We start from the raw sequence: 20,577 nt of genomic DNA on the forward strand, positions 1-20,577 counted from the left end.
TCACCATAACTTCAATATTAGTTGCATTTGACTTAGAACCAGCATGGAATTCGGAAACCCACTTTTTATTTTTTCTTATTTTTTTATTTTTTAGATTAAAATCGCCCTTGCTCTCCATTTCTACCACTTTGAGGGTCTGGATTCTGTCTGCACAGGAACACAACAAAGAACCTACCCCTTCCAGGTCATTTTCCTTCCATCTTAAATCCCACATAATAATGACGCTGCATCGGTTGGCCTCTAAACAGACCCTGGTCATTTCAGCCGAGCTCAATCACCAGAGGAATAGCCAGGCCACACTGAGAATGGATTTTTTTCCCCTTTAACTACATGGGAAGGCAATAACTGTAGCTGTTGAGAACATGAAAGCTGTAACTATACCGTGTTTGAATCCTTGTTCTGCTACTTCTTAGTTTTTGACTTTGGGCAAGCTGTTTGCCTAGGTTCCTTATCTACCCAAGGAGGGTAATAATAATAATTACTTTCGGGAGTTGCATGAGGATGAAATCTATTCAAACATATAAATTAGGGCAGTACCTGGTATATAATAAGTGTTCTTCAAGTGTTCCCCATTTTATTTGCATTGAAATGATCAACTCTTAGATTTCCCAAAAAAGAAACACATAAATCTTACCACTTAGAGCTCAGACAATGAGCAGACCCCTTGATCCCCGGGTTATGAGGGAGTGTGCCCCGGAGGTGTGGAGCCCAGCCTTAAGCACTACTGGTCTCTATCTTATTTGTCCCAGACTATAGCTGCTTTATTGGACCATGGGTTTTACAACAGCATCCACTGTGTGTGGCATCCACCTCTGTCCCTGTCTTCTCAAAGTCAGCTATAAAGACAGTAAAGTGTGGTCCTTTTCTCCTCCCTCTTTCACTTTCTTCTCTTTCCTCTGACCCTTAGAGATTAGGGGCTGGCTGTGGCATTCCACCTAGGCCCATCTTCCCCGGCAGGTACCCATAGTACAGGCAGGCCTCTGGATGGCATAGTGATCGCCATCATCATTGTGGCAGCTGCCATGGGGAGCACTGGGCTGAGCATTCTGCAGTCATCCGCTTACTGAATTATCCCAACAACTCTGAGAAGTAAGCATAATAAACACATTCCCATTTTACAGATTATTAAAACTGAGGCCTACAGTGGTACATGAACCTGCTAAGATCCCATATCTCGTACATACGGGATCAGGGACCTAAGCTGGTAACTCATTGCCCTTTGCCAGCATGCCCTTGGGCTGGCTCCACTGCCCTGGGGGATGGGGCTCCCCCTCCTGGCTTTCGAGCTCCTGAGAAAAGAGTAGAGTTTAACTTCTACCATTGACAGACCACTGCCTTCTCCAAAACGATCTCCATCCAGACATCAGGGAAATGACCATCATATTAAGTGAGAGGATCCATGCAAAAACACAGCTTGATCTAAAAACTGCTGTGTAAGAGTTAGGTATCATTTTCAGCACCATCACATAGGGGCTCATAAGTATTTGCTGAAAGAATGCATGCTTATGGCTTTTCCTTTCAGGGAAGGAATGAAGTAATAATAACAAAAGTTGGCCTTGGCATTACCAGAGACCTGTATTCAAACCCCAGCTTTATCATTTAAGTGGTGTGTGACCCTAAACAGTAACAATAATAATGGTAAAAGTTGTGTGCACATGTACCAGCATCTGGTTTGGTGCTTCAACCTCTAATATCTTACTTAGTTCTTTCAATGACACTTTGAGATAGGTATTAATATCCCCAATTTACAGATGGAGAAACTAAGTCTCAGAGGAGCTAAGAAACTAACTCAAAGTTGCACAGTTTATAGTAGCAAAACCAGGAATTAAACCCAGATCTACATTATTTCAGAAGCATTGCTCTTAAGTTTTTTGAAGGATTCCCTATCTGCTGAACTTCAGTTCTGTTTTTCAGAGTGATCATGGGGATCAGTTCTACTGTATACAACCTGTCCAGTAATCCAGAACCTAGATGTACATTTAAAGGCAGGTGGAGCACAGGAAACAGTAGTTTTTTACATGGAAGAGAGCAGAGGGAGATCTTTTATTAGTGATACTAAAATACACTTCTGTGCTTATGATTTATGTGATAGGGTCACGTCCTTATGGGCAGATAGGACCATGCATAAGGATTTTTGCCACCTCCAGATTCCCCATGAGGCTGCTGTGTCAGCATTATATGAAAAGCACATTCCAGACAGGTGGAGTTATGAAATCTACAATGTGCTTCTCTGGCTGTGGCCACTGCTCCTGGTGTGAATATCTCTAATCATTCATTCATTTCTCCTCTGGGAACTGGCACTCTCCATCATCATGTTACCAGGCAACCAAAACAGCACCTGCATCAGGAGGTGAGCAAACCAATCAGGACGGTCAGGGGAGGAGTTTTACCTGGTTGGCCTCGGTGATGGAAAGAGGGCTCTCTGGGTTCACTCAGGACTATGGCTGCTGGAATCAGCATCAGAGCTGAAGGGAACTCTGGAAATTTGAAACCTCCCATTTTAGGTAGCTAAGTGGGGGCCTGGTTGTGTAGGAGTCAAGTCTTCAAGGTCGCACAGCAACTCCAAGGCAGAATCAGGACAAGTCAGATCTGATCCCTAACCAAGTGTTCCATCCCTTATACTTTACTGTCCTCATTTAAAAATCATTAATGGGGCACCATCTATATATTAGGCTCTCTGTGTAGTGGTGTGGGGGATGCAGAAGGCATGTAGACCATTGCTCAGTCATCTAACAGTTATGCTTATTATGCTTCCATATTTAGGGCAGTATAGCATAGTGGTTAAGGGCACAGGTCCCACAGTCAGAGCATAAAAGTCAGCTCAGGCACTTACCATTTATGGGAGAATTCAGGTTATTTAACCTTTCTGTGCTTCAAGTTTTCTCAAATAACATGGTGCTAAGGATGAGATAAAAGAAATAACTCGATTGTGTTGTTGTTAAGCCTGTCCAAAGGAAGTTTCCATAAGTATTGGTCATCCTTGGTAAAAACATGTGGGGCACTTGAGCTTGGACTCTGGAACCAGGCACCTTGCCAGAGTTCAAGCCTTGACCCTGCCTTGCACTCATTACATGATCATTGCCAAGTGATTTAAAATGTCTATGCTTTAGTTTGCTTATCTATAAATGAGTATAGTAATAGACCCTCATAGGCTCATTATGGAGCTAAAATAATTTAATATACATAAAATGTTTAGAACAGTTTCTGGCACATAGTAAGTGCTCTGTAAATTTTAGATAATAGGATTCAGCAACAAATATTTATTTGAGCTCTCAGGATGTACTAGGTAATGTCCTAGGAGCTGGGAGGTATAAAAATGAACAAAATAGACAAGTCTTTCTCAGCCATCATAGAACTATGTTTATTATTACAATTGTAATCATGTCCGTTTACTTCTCGACTCCTGCAGCTTAAAGGTGGGGCAAGTGTTTTGTTCACAGTTGTATTATTACCTGTGTCTGGAAAAGGCCTGACAGGGGGTACATGTTCAGTAAATATTTGTTTCATGAGTGCCAGGCACCGCACTAGGTATAGAACAGTCGTTCTCAGCTAGGGATGGTTTTGTTCTTCCAGGAAATATCGACAATGTCTGGAGACATCTTTGATTCTTGTGACTTGGGGGAAGAGGGTGAAGTGACAGCGAGGCTACTGGCATCTAATGGATAGAGGCAAAGGATGCCACTAAACATCCTACAGTGTCCAGGACAGCCTCTCACAACAAAGAATTACCCAGCTCCAATGTCCAGTGTGCCAAGGTTGAGAAATTCTGGTATAGGAGAGAAACAAAACCTTATAAAGACTCCTTCCCTTCAGAAACTCATGGTCTAGCAGGACCATGATCACATAGCACACTGAGTGCTGTGTGGGAATCATGAGAGAGGACTCTGAGGACATACAGAAGAAGCAGCTGAACAGCAGAAACTTCTGGTGGAACTGATGTCTGAGCTGACTCTTCAAGGACATGTATTGTCTTCAGGCAAATTCTGTGTGCCCTGAAGGATGTTCCAGGGCTTGAAGAATGTGTGTGTGTGTGTGTGTGTGTGTGTGTGTGTGTGTGTGCGCGTGCGTGTGTGTGTGTGTTGGGGGGCAGGCAACACGCATAAAGTCTTAGAAGTAAGAGGGAGTTTGGTTTTAGTAAAGTGCAGGAACCAGAGCAGGAAGCAGAGGCTTGTGCAGGAGGTCATGGGGAACCCTATGACACATAATGCGAATGTTGGGCATGATGTGGCCAGCCGGAATTTCCCAAAGTCTGTTCTCTAAGCACCAGTTATTTAAGATGTGCCCAAAAAGGGCCACAGTCAACTAAGAATGATAATGTGCTGAATATTACTTCCCCCCCTTTTTTTTACTTATCCCCTCTTTTAGAGATTTAGAAGACTCATTAGTATCATAATCCTTTATTAAAAAAATTTGATTCAGGGACGCCAGGGTGGCTTAGTCAGTTGAACGTCAGACTCTTGGTTTAGGCTCAGGTCATGATCTCATGGTTCGTGGGTTCAAGCCCTGCACTGGGCTCCGTGCTGTCAGTGTGGAGCCTGCTTGGGATTCCCTGTCTCTCTGCCCCTCTCCACTTATGCGAGCTCTCTCTCTCTCTCTCAAAATAAATAAACTTAAAAAAATAAACTTGATTCATTTAACTTAATTTATCCCAGAGTCTTCCACAGTTATTTGACCATGAAAACTTCCTTTCCAGACATCTGTCTACGTGGAGTCTACAGACCTTCTTTGGGAAGAGGAATCGTAGGGGAACTATTGACTTTCTTCAAGCAGTATCATGGCTGGATTTGTGTTTTAGGATAATCTCCTTGGCTCCTGTGTGGGGTAGATTCAGAAGGTAAGAAATATCGATGTGTATTGTTCAAGCACTTGTCAAGTTGATGTGACTTATTGACTGCTGGGCTGTCTCCCCCACTGGACCTGGTATAGCGAGCATACTTATTAATCATTGTGGCCCAGTGCCTAGCTCAGCTTGGCAGATAGTAAGCACTTCCATGCATTTTTTTGAATGAACGGATGTTGTTTTTAGTTAGGCACTGTACTAGCCATGGAGGCTGAGCAAATCAGATGCATTTCCTGTTGTCATGCAGTTAGGAGACTAGTGAGCATGTAGTAGGCACTTTATACATGTTTATGGACTGAGCAGATGATTACCATAAATAAGACAGAAAGTGGCAAGGATCATAATGGGGTGAGGCCTGGGAATCTGTATTTTAAGCTAGTTCCTTGGCTACTTCTGATGTCCAGGGGCTAGTATTTGGGAAGCACTGTGCTGTCAATCACAGATGATGTGTCTTTGATTGGCCAGCTGACATCAAGGCCCCAACCTTCGGACACTGGCTGTTCCTGACTCTTGCCACTTGGGTCCTCAAAGCCCCTGGTCTCATTGCCCCTGAGCCACCACCTTGCCTTTCCTGATCCTGCTAGAATCCTCTGAATTGAGCTTGGAGTGCTATGGGTCCTTTATAGCCCAAATCCTAATGGGAACCATCTCTAAACACTGAGTGAGATGTTTGCTTCTTGTTTCCGCCTCTCAGTACTCTTTCTGAAGCACTCATGACTCCCTCATGCATTCCTGAGTCTACATGATTGTCTCTCAAAAGCTGCTTGAAGACAGCTATGTGGCAAAACCTATTTATGTTTTGATGTAGGTTGTGTACACGTTATAGCTCTATTTTGTTTTTGGTGTGAAATTAAAAAGAAGGAGGAGGAGGATGGGAGGCAGCAGAAGGAGGAGGAGGAAGAAGAAGGGAGGAGGAAGAGAAGATTGCATGGTCTTTTAGGAGAGATTGTGAGACTTTTCTTCATTTTGTCCTGAAAAGAGTTTACTATGGAAATGAAAACAAAAAAAAAGTCCCTGATTGACTAGTTTGTGACAAGTGGAATCATTGCTTTAATGGTCTGGTTAGAAAGGGAATAGTTGTGATTGCCTTAACTGGCAGTTCTGAAATTTTGGCATATGAGTAAGTTTCACCAGAATTATGTGAAAATGAAAAATCATGCCCAGGCCTCATCTGAGATCTTCTTAATCAGGGTCTCCACAGGTAAGGTGCAGGAATGTGCATTTCTAAAGATAGTCCCTAGAGATTCTGATATGTAATCTGACTAGCAGGTGCTGGGCTAAGGTTTGCTGGGTGATGGACTGCTTCCTAGCCAAGCACAGCCTTCTCCTCTCAGGAAGTCAGCTCTGATTCTCTCTGCCCAGCTCTAAGTTCACCATCCCAGACCACAATTTGTAACCCCAGATCCTTTTTCATTCTTTTGGGCCCTGCTTGTGCCAGTGAAGGCTGTTCACTATCCTGGTTGTCACACACTGGTCTAGGAAACTCCAGGTCTGGCTTCTGTTCCAGCTGCACTCCCCGTGAGTCCCCAGCACAGACATTTCTGAGCAATTTTTCTTGCAACTGTCTCAAGGGATATGCGTTTCCTATTCTTCGAGTTGTTAATTTCCCTGATGATGTAAGCATCATGTCAACTCTCATCCAATTTAAACAGGTCATCTATTGACTGGCTTTTCTTCCCCTTAGGAGTTAAAGGTGGTAGCAAAATGCCTCCTCCTTCTGCTCAAGAAAAGACTGAGGATTTGTTTTATTCCCTTTAAACGTTATTCCCAAAGTTTAAATAAAACTTGCTGATATTTTCTCACTTGCCTTCACCAACAATTTTTTTTTCAAAATTTTGAATGTATATTTATTTTTGAGAGGGAGAGAGACAGAGTGCAAGCAGGGAGGGGCAGAGAGAGAGGGAGACATAGAATCTGAAGCAGGCTCCAGGCTCTGAGCTGTCAGCACAGAGCCTGACATGGGGCTCGAACCCATGAACCCTGAGTTCATGACCTGAGCCGAAGTCGGACACTCAACTGACTGAGCCACCCTGGTGCCCCCACCAACAAGTCTTTCTTTAGAAGAGCAAAGTGGTTTGCCTTTAATGGAATAAAGGGGCTTGCGTGTCCCAACCCACGTCTTTAGTGAGTGGGAGTGAAGTTCTAGACTGAAGTTTGCCCGTAAATAACCCTGATTACTGGACCATGGGTTAATCTCTAAATAAAGTCATATTTTTGAAATCAGAAGGAGTTTTAAAGGAATTTTAAATGAGACTTGGCCCTCTTGAGGACCAATAAAAGGAGTCCATTTTACAACCTAGAGCAACTCTCTAAGATCCCCTTCAATCCTCCTCTCCATTCTGTCTCATCCCCATGGGTGCTCCAGAATCCATTCTCATGAAATGCCTCAGACCCTAACACCCAGCCCTTATGGCTTTTATAGTTTTTTTTCTCTTTTCCTTCCTTTTGGATCTCTAGACCTGTCTCTCCATTCACATTCTTTCAATTCTTCTGAACTTGTGTCATAAAACCCTAATAACAGGAATAGTAGGCCAAAACTCAACTAATTGCTGAAGAGTAAAAAAAAAAAAAACAAAAGGGTTTGAATGGGGGTGATGTAGAGCATATAGAGGCTGGGAACCTAGACATGCTGATAAATCCTGTGTCTTTCACATGTGTGTTTGGGGGTATCATCTGTACTACAGATCATAGTCCCATAGACAGCCACTGTAATGATATTCCTATGGTATTCCTATAATTGTCCCACAGAGCTTGAGGACATTTGGACCTCCTGTCTCTCCTAACTAGAGGCTTCCTTACTGTGTCTCTCTCCCCTTCTCATCATAAACAAGCTCATTCAAGCTATTCCTATTATGTTTCTGTGCTGTGAACTCATGTCAACAAGAAGGCATGGTAAGCTGGCTGAATCAACCAAGGTTGAGGTTAGCATTTGTAAATGTTAGGAGGAGAGGACAAAGCTTTGTTTCAAGCCTTCTTCCTCACTTTTCTTTAATGCCTGGGCCTCTTGCTCCTTCACTCAGACTGCCTCCCACCTTTCCTTTCCTTTCCTTCCATAGAATTCACTCCTTCACACATCCTTGTGATGTAGAATAAAATATCTCTGATGAGATCTCCCCCATACTGATGATCACAGTTATCAACTGCACAAAATGGCCTTAAGAAAAATATGTAAATGAAAAATAAGATATGGTTTCATAATAAGCAGATCTACAGAAGAGAAAAAAAAATCCTGTCTTTAGTCTTCTGTCTGGGAAGTTAGTAAAGGGGGTACCTACTCGAAGGGCCTAGCTACTTTATGTCTGGTTGGCATGTTCTCTATCTTGTGACATTTATTGAGCCCCTATTATGTGTCAGATACTGTTCTAAATGCTTTATACCTATTAAAATTTTCAATGTCATAACATCCTCATAAGATGGTTGTTGATATTGTCCACATTTTACTGATGTGTAAATCCAGGATCAGAGAGATTTAGATACTTGCCCAAAGTCACTCAGCTTGTGACTGGTAGAGTCAGAATTTAAGCCAAACCACTGCTAGACCCTGAATTATTATCCATCTTTTAATCCAGGTAACTAGATTGATTCTTTTTGCTTTAATTTTTTTAAAAGATTTTATTTTTAAATAATCTCTACACCCAACATGAGACTTGAACTCACAACCCCAAGATCAAGAGTTGTATGCTCTACCGGCCTAGCTGGCTCAGCTAGCTATATTCCAGCACAATAATTATGTTTTTGTAGCCTGAGGAAGTAAAAGTTGGGAAAGAAGGGAGGAATAGTAGCTAATCTATGCTAGATATGAGGTTTGAGGCCAATTCTGACTTCAGATCTCATGGCTTTTTAACATTTGGGCGGTTGAAGAAATTCATTGGCAGTGACAAGGAAAATCTTTATGCCAGTGTTTATGGAGATTTCCTTCATGCTTTTTCTATAAAAAAATGTATTTCAACCCCCTTAGGGGAGTAAGTCACCTGTGCCCCATTTCCTCTGCTTCTGCCTGCCACTGTTTTATACCATGTGGTGGCAAATTATCTCATTATTCCTCACAGTGCCCCAGTGAGGAATCACAAGTCAGACAGTCCTCATTATACAAAAGAGGTGACCGAGACTCAGAGGACTTGAGTAACTTTCCATGATTACATAGCTAGTACTTGAATAATTGTTGGAAGCATCTTGGAGGAGAAAGATTTAGGGTGATCCTTATTTATATCAATAGAGACTCCTTGAAGACCTTTACACTGACTATTATAATAAATGTAGTCTTCAGTGATTAAATCTATAATTCTGTATTCCTTCACAGAGGCACATTCTTTTCCCTTTCAGCCTCTCATAGCTGCTTTAATGGAATGGGATTAGTGAAGCACGCAGATGGAAAGTTTTCCTTTCATGAGCTCTGAGAACTATCTACCTAAAATCTATCTTCCAGACAAGATGATGTCATCCAGATTAGACATGTCCTTAGAGACTGATAACATGCTTACTGGGAGTGAGTCACCTTCCTCTGGGACGTCAGAATTAGGCAGCATCAAATCTAATAAACACTGATAGGCCGGAAAGAATTCTAATGTACTCAATGATGTCAAAGAAATGCAGTGTCTGAATCAGGGTCGGTAGTAACTTGGATCTGTTTCTCCTCTAATGAACCTTGAAACTTGTTTCCACCCATGCTTTCAAATTCAAGTATATTAGGAAGGATATAGGGGATAGGAGATAGTAAATAACAATATTAGGAAATGAATCTTCCTAACTGACTAAATAAGGATTCTTTTGGAGCTAAAACCAGAGTACCTGACTTCTTTCTTGATTCCTGTTTAAGGAATTGTCACTGCATGCCATACGCATGTCACTAAATATATACACAATTCTTCTGCTTGGTGATACCAATACACTTGAGATAAATTATAACTAGATTAGTTCTAGGAACTTAGTTCTTGGCTTCAGATGTGTGGCCTCATGGATGCAAATTTCCCTCTCTGTTCCAGGGACTTGTATTTGGTAATTTCTAGGATTCTTCCTAAGATCTTTCTGGATATTTAATTTGTGTGTGTGTGTTCTGAAATATCAAATCTTTATGAATTCTGAGAGGAAGGATGTTCCTAATTCTAATAGGTTTTGTCTGCTGTCCCTGGTGCTGAATTGTACAAGACATTAGGGTTCCAAATGTGTATATTTTCAGCTGGTAGGGGAAAGGTGAAAGAAATAAAACCAAATGTTTAGACTTCATAAAGACTTATAGACCTGGAAATAGTATTAGCCATATGAACAAAATGAACATGTACAAACTTAAGAGAAACAAATATATATATTAAGTATATTAAATATTTGTGAGGGAAAGACTCTGTGTCTCTATTTTTTAGTAATATATCTCAAAGTGGGTTGGTACTTAGCCCAGAGTAGATTCTCAGTGAATATGTTTTGAGTGAATAGTGAATAAATTCAGGCATAGTGCTCAAAAGAAGTGAAGATAGAGTTAATGCTCAATAATGGGAGCTCTACTCCCAAATATATAAAACAATTAATCACAAACATAAGCAAACTTATTGATAAGAATGTGGTAATTTTAGGGGACATTAATACCCCACTGACAGCAATGGATTGATCGTCTAGACACAGAATCAATAAAGAAACAAGGGCCCCGAATGACACATTGGATCAGAGGGGCTTGACAGATATATTTAGAACTCTGCATCCCAAAGGAACAGAATATACTTTCTTCTCGAGTGCACATGGAACATTCTCCAAGATAGATCACATACTGGGTCACAGTATGTGATCACAGTATGTGATCTCAATATGAATTGAGATCGTACCATGCACACTTTCAGACCACAATGCTATGAAACTTGAAATCAACCACAGGAAAAAGTCTGGAAAACCTCCAAAAGCATGGAAGTTAAAGAACACCCTACTAAAGAATGAATGGGTCAACCAGGCAATTAGAGAAGAAATTTAAAAATATATGGAAACAAATAAAAATGAAAATACAACAATCTAAAAGCTTTGGGATGCAGCGAAGGCAGTCCTGAGAGGAAAATACATTGCAGTCCAGGCCTATTTCAAGAAACAGGAAAAATCCCAAATACAAAATCTAATAGCACTCCTAAAGGAAGTAGAAGCAGAACAACAAAGATACCATAAACCCAGCAGAAGAAGAGAAATAATAAAGATCAGAGCAGAAATAAACAATATAGAATCTAAAAAGACTGTAGAGCAGATCAATGAAACCAAGAGTTGGTTTTTTGAAAACATAGACAAAATTGATAAACCTCTAGCCAGACTTCTCAAAAAAAAGGGGAGAGGACCCAAATAGATAAAATCATGAATGAAAATGGAATTATTACAACCAATCCCTCAGAAATACAAGCAATTATCAGGGAATACTATGAAACATTATATGCCAACAAACTGGACAACCTGGAAGAAATGGATAAATTGCTAAGTACCCACACACTTCCAAAACTCAAACAGGAAGAAATAGAAAATTTGAACAGACCCATAACCAGAGAAGAAATTGAATCAGTTATCAAAAATCTCCCAACAAGAGTCCAGGACCAGATGGCTTCCCTGGGGAATTCTACCAGACATTTAAAGCAGAGAGAATACCTATCCTTCTCAAGCTGTTCCAAAAAATAGAAAGGGAAGGAAAACTTCCAGACTCATTCTATGAAGCCAGCATTACTTTGATTCCCAAACCAGACAGAGACCCAGCAAAAAAAAGAGAACTACAGGCCAATATCCCTGATGAATATGGATGCAAAAATTTTCAACAAGATACTAGCAAATCCAATTCAACAGCATATAAAAAGAATTATTCACCATGATCAAGCGGGGTTCATTCCTGGGCTGTAGGGCTGGTTCAATGTTCGCAAATCAACCAGTGTGATACATCACATTAATAAAAGAGAAGATAAGACCCATATGATCCTGTCAATCAATGCAGAAAAAGCGTTTGACAAAATTCAGCATCCTTTCTTGATAAAAACCCTCGAGAAAGTTGGGATAGAAGGAACATACTTAAACATCATAAAAGCCATTTATGAAAAGCCCACAGCTAATATCATCCTCAATGGGGGAAAACTGAGAGCTTTCCCCCTGAGATCAGGAACACGACAGGGATGTCCACTCTCACTGCTGTTGTTTAACGTAGTGTTGGAAGTTCTAGCATCACAGACAACAAAAGGAAATCAAAGGCATCAAAATTGGCTATGATGAAGTCAAGCTTTCACTTTTTGCAGATGACATGATACTATACATGGAAAACCCAAGAGACTCCACCAAAAGTCTGCTGGAACTGATACATGAATTCAGCAAAGTCGCAGGATACAAAATTAATGTACAGAAATCAGTTGCATTCTTCTACACTAATAACAAAGCAACAGAAAGACAAATAAAGAAACTGATCCCATTCACAATTGCACCAAGAATCATAAAACACCTAGGAATACACCTAACCAAAGATGTAAAAGATCTGTATGCTGAAAACTATAGAAAGCTTATGAAGGAAATTGAAGAAGATGCAAAGAAATGGAAAAACATTCCGTGCTCATGGATTGGAAGAATAAATATTGTTAAAATGTCGATCCTACTCAAAGCAATCTACACTTTCAATGCAATCCCAATCCAAATTGCACCAGCACTCTTCTCGAAGCTAGAACAAGCAATCCTAACACTTGTATGGAACCACATAAGACCCCAAGGAGCCAAAGTAATATTGAAGAAGACCAAAGCTGGAGGCATCACAATCCCAGACTTTCGCCTCTACTACAAAGCTGTAATCATTAAGACAGCATGGTATTGGCACAAAAACAGACACATATACCAATGGAATAGAATAGAGACTCCAGAAGTGGACCCACAAAAGTATGGCCAACTAGTCTTTGACAAAGCAGGAAAGAATATCCAATGGAAAAAAGACAGTCTCTTTAACAAATGGTGCTGGAAGAGCTGGACAGCAACATGCAGAAGAATGAAACTAGACCACTTTCTTACACCATTCACAAAAATAAACTCAAAATGGATGAAGGACCTGAATGTGAGACAGGAAACCATCAAAACCCTAGAGGAGAAAGCAGGAAAAAACCTCTCTGACCTCAGCTACAGCAATTCCTTACTTGACACATCTCCAAAGGCAAGGGAAGTAAAAGCAAAACTGAACTATTGGGACCTCATGAAGATAAAAAGCTTCTGCACTGCAAAGGAAACAATCCACAAAACTAAAAGGCAACTGACAGAATGGGAAAAGATATTTGCAAATGACATATCGGACAAAGGGCTAGTATCCAGAATCTATAAAGAACTCACCAAACTCCACACCCGAAAAACAAATAATCCAGTGAAGAAATGGGCAGAAGACATGAATAGACACTTCTCTAAAGAAGACATCCAGATGGCCAACAGGCACATGAAAAGATGCTCAACATCACTCCTCATCAGGGAAATACAAATCAAAACCACACTGAGATATCACCTCATGCTGGTCAGGGTGGCCAAAATGAACAAATCAGGAGACTATAGATGCTGGAGAGGATGTGGAGAAACGGGAACCCTCTTGCACTGTTGGTGGGAATGCAAACTGGTGCAGCTGCTCTGGAAATCAGTGTGGAGGTTCCTCAAAAAATTAAAACTAGATCTACCCTATGACCCAGCAATAGCACTGCTAGGAATTTACCCAAGGGATACAGGAGTGCTGATGCATAGGGGCCCTTGTACCCCAATGTTTATAGCAGCACTTTCAACAATAGCCAAATGATGGAAAGAGCCTAAGTGTCCATCAACTGATGAATGGATAAAGAAGTTTTGGTTTATATACACAATGGAATACTACTTGGCAATGAGAAAGAATGAAATATGGCCTTTGGTAGCAACGTGGATGGAACTGGAGAGTGTTATGCTAAGTGAAATAAGTCCTACAGAGAAAGACAGATACCATATGTTTTCACTCTTACGTGCATCCTGAGAAACTTAACAGAAGACCACAGGGGAGGGAAGAGGGAAAAAAAAGTTACAGAGAGGGAAGGAGGCAAACCATAAGAAACTCTTGGGAACTGAGAATAGACTGAGGGTTGATGGGTGGGAGGGAGGGGAAAGTGGGTGATGGGCATTGAGGAGGGCACCTGTTGGGATGAGCACTGGGTGTTGTATGGAAACCAATTTGACAATAAATTTCATATTAAAAAGTAAAAATAAAAAAATAAAACTCCTTGATAGAAGTGAGGAAAATAATGGGAGCTCTATAGTGAGACTGTCAGAGTTCACATCCTGGTATGCTACTCACTAGCTGTGTGACCCTGGACAAGTTGCTTCACCACTACCTGATAATACTACCTCAAAGGCTATTAGGAGGACAAAAGAGTTAATATACAGGGGTGCCTGGGCTGCTCAGCCGGTTGAGCATCCAACTCTTGATTTCGGCTAAGGTCATGATCCCAGAGTAGTGGGATCAAGCCCTGTGTCAGGCTCCATGTTTAGCATGGAGCCTGCATAAGATTTTCTCTCTCTCCCTCTGCCCCTCTTCTCTGCTTGTATGCTTTCTCTCTCTTTCTCAAATTAAAAAAAAAAAAGAGTTAATATACAAAAGCTGTTCAAAACTGAACCTGTAACATTGAAAGTGCTCTGCATTATTATTTTTTTAATTTTTTAATGTTTATTTATGTTTGAGAGAGAGAGAGACAGAGACAGAGAGACAGAGTACAAGCAGGGGAGGGGCAGAGAGAGGGAGATACAGAATCTGAAACAGACTCCAGGCTCTGAGCTGTCAGCACAGAGCCCAATGTGGGGCTCAAACTCAGGAACCATGAGATCATGACCTGAGCCGAAGTCGGATGCTTAACCGACTGAGCCACCCAGGCTCTCCTTTATTTTTTGTAAATTTTTAAAAATGTTTGTTTATTTGAAAGTGCTATGCGTTATTATTATTATACTTCTTTTCATTCCTTTTGTCAAGGATATTTATGAATAATATATTCTAGACACATAATAATAATTAAAATTTATTGTGAGATTATTATGCAAGAAACATTTTAATTTACTAATTCCTCACGACAGTTCCATGATCTAAGCACTATTATTATCTCCATTATAAGGTGAGGAACCTAAGTAACTTTCCCATGGCCCCATAGCAATTTTAAAACTAAGATTTGAACCTAGGCTATCTAGACCCAAAATCTGAACCCTTAAACACAACACTTTATTGTTTCTCAATATTTTTGATATCCCAAGTTGGTGATATGGAGGGCAGTCTGTGTCTGGAAGCAGCATTTTCTGTAGATGAGAAGGTAATGGCTCAAAGAGAGTTCGCAGGCTCAAAGATTTTTTTAAGCTAAAAATCTTCCTTCAGTATTGAGCCATACTACTAACCTCACAGAAAACATGATGAATTTCCAACATTTCTGTCTTTTTTCCTTGAGGAGATAGGAAGGGAAGGGGTATTTTTTCCATTCCTTTTCCAATGAACACAATTAGCATGTCGATCCTAAACATATGCTGTGTATATCTTATCAGCTAATCTTGACACAGAGATTAGAACATGTTATGCTTTTTGGCTGACTGTCTTCACCTCTAGTCCAGTTATTAAAATAATTTCAATGACCCATTTTTAGTTTATTGGGTCAATATTGTAAACTTGAATACTGAATATTCTTCACCTGAAATTCTGCTTGCATGCTGAGTATAATAAATTGTAGTTCACGTCCAATGAGGATGGAAGTGCTTTTACACCATTGTTTTGTTTCCATTTCTTTTCAAAACGAGGTTCTTTTTCAGAGATATCTGAATTGCATGTACTATTTTCAATTTGCAGTAGGAGACTGGCATATAAAAGAAATAATGAAAGCTACATTATTATGGTCCCAGAAGATAACTGGTAATGGTGTAATCAATTTTCTCGGGGTTATTTCTTTTTTCCCCATTTTTGACTGCTCAACCTCCATCCATCTGAATGGAAAATGTTAAGCATGTGCTGATTGCTGTTGGGCATGTACTAAATTACTAGAGTATAGCAGCTTTACAGATAGATTGGTTTATACCCCTTAGTCTGCCAAGTTGTCATCATTTAGCCTTGTTCATCTGAGCTATTTTCTTTTTAGTCAGTGATAGGCATGGCTATAATGCACCTTCACTGTGGCATGTACCAGGATGCTCAGGCAGAAGGAGCTAACATTTATTAAGCATACACTCATTAACTTATTACGTTCCAGGACCCAGGTTAAGTTCTTTGCTACATCATTTCATTTAATCCATGCAGTGACCCATTAAGGTTTATATTGTTATTGTTCCCATTGTATAGACACACAAACTGAGGCACAAAAAAAACCCCACAAACATTCCCATGGTCATACCTGTGAGTTATGAAAATTGATGGCTGGTATTTGAGGCTAAGTGGTCTGACTCCAGAGTCTATACTCTCCATTGGTATGTTCTACTGTCTTCTATGTGCTCATGGTTTTCAAATCCTTGCACGTCAACTCATTAACAATAAATTAGCTTTTATTTTGTGCCAGGGACTGTGCCAGATACCAAAGATGCTAAGATTATTAAGATGTAGTCTCTAAGGCACTCATGGCTTAATGTGAAATTTATTGTAATCAAGGCATAGAGTTCACAGAAGAGAAAGTAAAGAAAGAAAACCTCCCTCAAATGGGAGGATGGGATTAGAACTCAGAGCCAGCTCCACAGTGAGATGGTCCCGGATGTAAGTTTTAAAAATTCACAGGAAACAGCACATGCAAAGGCATGGAAGTATGAGACAGGTGAGAGTAACTCATAGTGATTGGAAGCACGGACCCTGGAGCCCAACTGCTTGGATTTGAATCCTGGCTCTACCTCGTGACTGGTGGCAAACTCCTTAGCTTCTCTGTGCCTCAGTTTCTCATCTATACAAGAAGGATGACAAAACTAGTAACTCTCTGATAGTGCAGTGGGATTAAATGGGTTAAGGTCCACATATCACTCAGAGAAGGGCCTGGCATATTTATTTAAAAAGCACACCATAGTAGTTAGTTATCACTCTTATTACCCACAACCTTTATTATTTTTGGTGCCTGTTCCTCCTTGTTATATGAAAGATCATACCAACTAGAATGGACCACACACTGTCATCTCCTTTCAAGCCTGTCCCAGCTTTCCAGAGGCATCAACTGTTACCAAACCAAGTTTCCTCACAAAACAGATTGGCAAGAAGTGGCCTTACTCTCCTTTCAAACCTTGAACTGTCTGTTCTGCTGAGGATATCCCAGGCAATTAGTGCTTCTTGGAAATTTCCATTCAAGGCACAGTTTCACTCTGGGCCACAAGGAAAGAAGGAGAGGAAAGGATGGATGCTCTGCTGGAGGAAAAATCCATCGAAACGAGTCACTGCCCTTCTCCCCAAACTGAAATCATTGGCCAGAGTAACCCACTCTGGCCAATGCTCAGGAACTTGTCTTCAGGAGAAGCCATCCTCCTAGTACTAGGTTTCGTAGGACCAGAGGCAGCTGGCAGGTAGGGATAAGACTTCTGCTTATCTCTTCTCCTTCTCAAATGTTCTTTTGTAGATCGTAGAGTAACATTTTCGTAGGTGAAAATCCTGTCATAATCCTACTCAGAAAACCTGAGTTCCAGTCCTAGGTTTAATCTTAACTAAGTAATAATAATTATAAGCACTTATGTCGTGCTTACCATGTGCCAGACAGCGTTCTACACACGATACTTTCATCAACTCATTTTTTGAAGGTTTTTTTTATGTAAAAAAATTTTTTTTAATGTTTATTTATTTTTGGGAGACAGAGAGACAGAGTAAGGGAGGGTCAGAAAGAGAGGGAGACACAGAATCTGAAGCAGGCTTCAGGCTCTGATCCTTTAGCACAGAGCCCGACACAGGGCTTGAACCCACGAAACACAGGATCATGACCTGGGCTGAAGTCGGACGCTCAACTGACTGAGCCACCCAGGCACCCCAAAGATATCTTTTTTTTAAGTTTATGTTTCAGAGAGAGAGAGAGAGAGAGAGAGAGAGAGAGAGAGGGCGAGAGAGAATGAGCTGAGAGGGGCAGAGAGAGGGAAGCACAATCCAAAGCAGGCTCCAGGTTCTAAGCTGTCAGCATGGAGCCTGATGTGGAGCTTGAACTCACAAACTGTGAGATCATGACCTGAACTAAAGTCAGATGCTCAACAGACTGAGCCACCCAGGTGCCCATCATCAACTCATTTAATCCTCACAAGAGCTTAGTGATTTGGTATATATATTGGTCAGGGTAAACTAGTTATGCTGTGATAACAAACAAATTTCAGTGGTTTGTTTCTAACTCATGTATGTTCGTTGTAGGTCCATGGGAATTTTGTTCCACACTATGTTTACCCCAGGATTCATGGTAATAGAGAAATCTGCATCTGGAATGTTTCACATTTCATGTCAGGGAGAAGAAAAGGACAGATTACGCACTGGCTCTTAAAAACTCTCATATGGAAATGACACAGTTACTCAATTCACAATTCATGGCCATACCTAACTTCAACTGGGTATGGAAGAGATATCTTACCATGTGTCTGAAAGAAGAGAACCAGAATGTTGATGAACAGTTCTAAGGTTACCATAATATAGTATTTTTATCAGCATTATATAGACGAGAAAACTGAAAAACAGAGAGGTTAAGTAAGTTGCCTCAAATTACCTAGTTTTTAAGTGGTAAAGCTGGGATTTCAACTCTAGTGGTCAGCTCCAGAGACTGCTCTTAATAACTGTGCATAGACCTTTTCCAAGGCACTGAATCTGTCTAAATTTGTTTCTTCATCTGCAAAAATGGGGAGAAAAATGCTTTCTTCCGTATCTCACAAGGGTACACCCAGAAGTCATCCATCCAGGCATCTATCCAAGCATCCATCCATCCATTCTTGCAGTAATTGACATGCCAATTATTGCTCTAATTGATGTGAATCAGTAGTGAATAAGACTAAGTTCCTATGCTTGTGGAGGGTACATTCCTCTATATTGTATGAAACATTGGGTAAAAATAAAATAAGGGAATGGATCAATGAACAAGGCAAGGATAAATGCTCTGAGGTAAATAAAACACAATGATATTGTATGGTCTGGATTTTGTCCCCCTAAAACTCATATATTGAAGCCTTAACCCACAATGTGATAATATTTGCAGATGGGGCCTTTGGGAAATAATTAGGTTTGATGAGGTCATGAGGATGAATCCTTCATAATGGAATTAGTAGCTTTATAACAAGAGGAAAAGAGAGATCACTCTTTCTTCATCATGTGAGGACACAGTGAGAAGGCAGCCATCAGCAAACCATGGGTTCTCACCAGAAACTGAATCAGCCAGCACCTTGATCTTTGACTTACCCAGCTCCAGAACTGTGAGAAATAAATGGCTGTTGTTTAAGCCACCCAGTCTATGCAGCAGTCTATATCCTGCATAGACTGATTATATATATGATAGAAAGGCACAGGGTGGGAGAGGTGCTCTTTAGAGTGGGAGATCAGGGAAGGACCATCTCAAGAAGTAATATTTGAGCTGAGTTTATCATGTGCACATCTAGGGAGCAGAGAGAATAATAAGCAAAAGGCTCTGAGGCAGGAACGAGCATGGCATGTGAGAAGAACAGAGAGCGGGTTAGAGTAGTTTGAGTATAATGAATGAGGAGGAAAATGGCAGGTAATGAAGGTGCAGAGGGAGGCAAGAATGAGACCATAAAGATAGATATGGACCAGTGAGTTTTAAACCTTGTTTTTGGGTTAAAAACCCCTTTGATAATCTGCTGAAAACCACAGACATGCTCACCGGAAAAGACAACACTCACACAACATTTTACGTATAGTATCAGGAGTTTCACAGTCCCCAACTCTCCTGTCCATCTAGACCACAGTTTGGAAACTTGTGGAAGATGTAAAGATGTTTTGAATAGTACATAGGGAAAGAGAAGGGAGAAAGAAACTGACATTGTTTTCAAGCTTTCTCTGTGCCAGAAGCTTTGCCAGTTGTGATAAATTATTTATCATATTTTTCAAAATCTTATTTGATAAATGATGAAGCCAGGTATCAGGTAGGCTAAGCAATAGGCTTTAGGCTAGCCAGGTAGTAAAGGACAGACAAAGGATTTGAATTGAGGTTGGCTTCACAACAGAGATACTATTATTAGATGTAGGGTCCAGTTTCATTCTGCCAAGGGTATTTTTATTATTAGGTGAAGGGTCTGTATTTTCAACCAGCGGAGGCAGTATCCATTTCCTTTTCAGCTCGCTGTAGTTGAATAGCAGAGCAGCTCAGATTCTGTTTCTATTTCTTTACAGCCACACTGATTATAACGTCAGTCTTTATTACTCCCAGCAGAGCAGTGAAATATAATCCCTACACCACTACCAATTAAGGCAGCACCAACTCTATCCACATATGTTCTCTCTGTGTGAATGCCAGAAGACCTGCTCCAAGAGTTTTCCAGTGGTTTAGTATTCTGCTCAAAAAGCTCATTTGCCAAGCATCATCTTTCTTAATTAGGAACCTAATGTATTACAGCCAATCCTTTAAACAAGAGGAGGATGGTGACCTGAAAAGGAAGCATGACCATTCATTTCAAGATAATCAGCTTTGAAGCTGCTTGACAATAGATATTGATTTCTAGTGCCTGAAAAACCTCCTGAGAGAGGTTTCTGGTCTCAGCAGCCTGAGCAATCTGTTTGTCTCCTTATTCACTTACCATATGAGGCCAGGAAATGACCTATAATGTGATGAGCAAAGAAACTACCTTCTCTG

The 20,577-nt window shown here is 40.6% G+C and overlaps 1 long non-coding RNA gene across 1 annotated transcript in view; it reads left to right on the plus strand.

Annotated features, from left to right (window-relative positions):
* LOC113602752 (uncharacterized) overlaps nt 1-20,577 on the plus strand; it is a 52,576-nt gene that overhangs the window by 5,730 nt on the left and 26,269 nt on the right. The window contains exon 2 of the long non-coding RNA XR_008300483.1: nt 4,694-4,834. This is a non-coding gene — a long non-coding RNA (uncharacterized LOC113602752). The remainder of the gene's footprint in view (nt 1-4,693; nt 4,835-20,577) is intronic.

Source organism: Acinonyx jubatus, chromosome B4 (genome assembly GCF_027475565.1).
Source record: "Acinonyx jubatus isolate Ajub_Pintada_27869175 chromosome B4, VMU_Ajub_asm_v1.0, whole genome shotgun sequence".
In the NCBI taxonomy this organism is placed as follows: Eukaryota; Metazoa; Chordata; class Mammalia; order Carnivora; family Felidae; genus Acinonyx; species Acinonyx jubatus.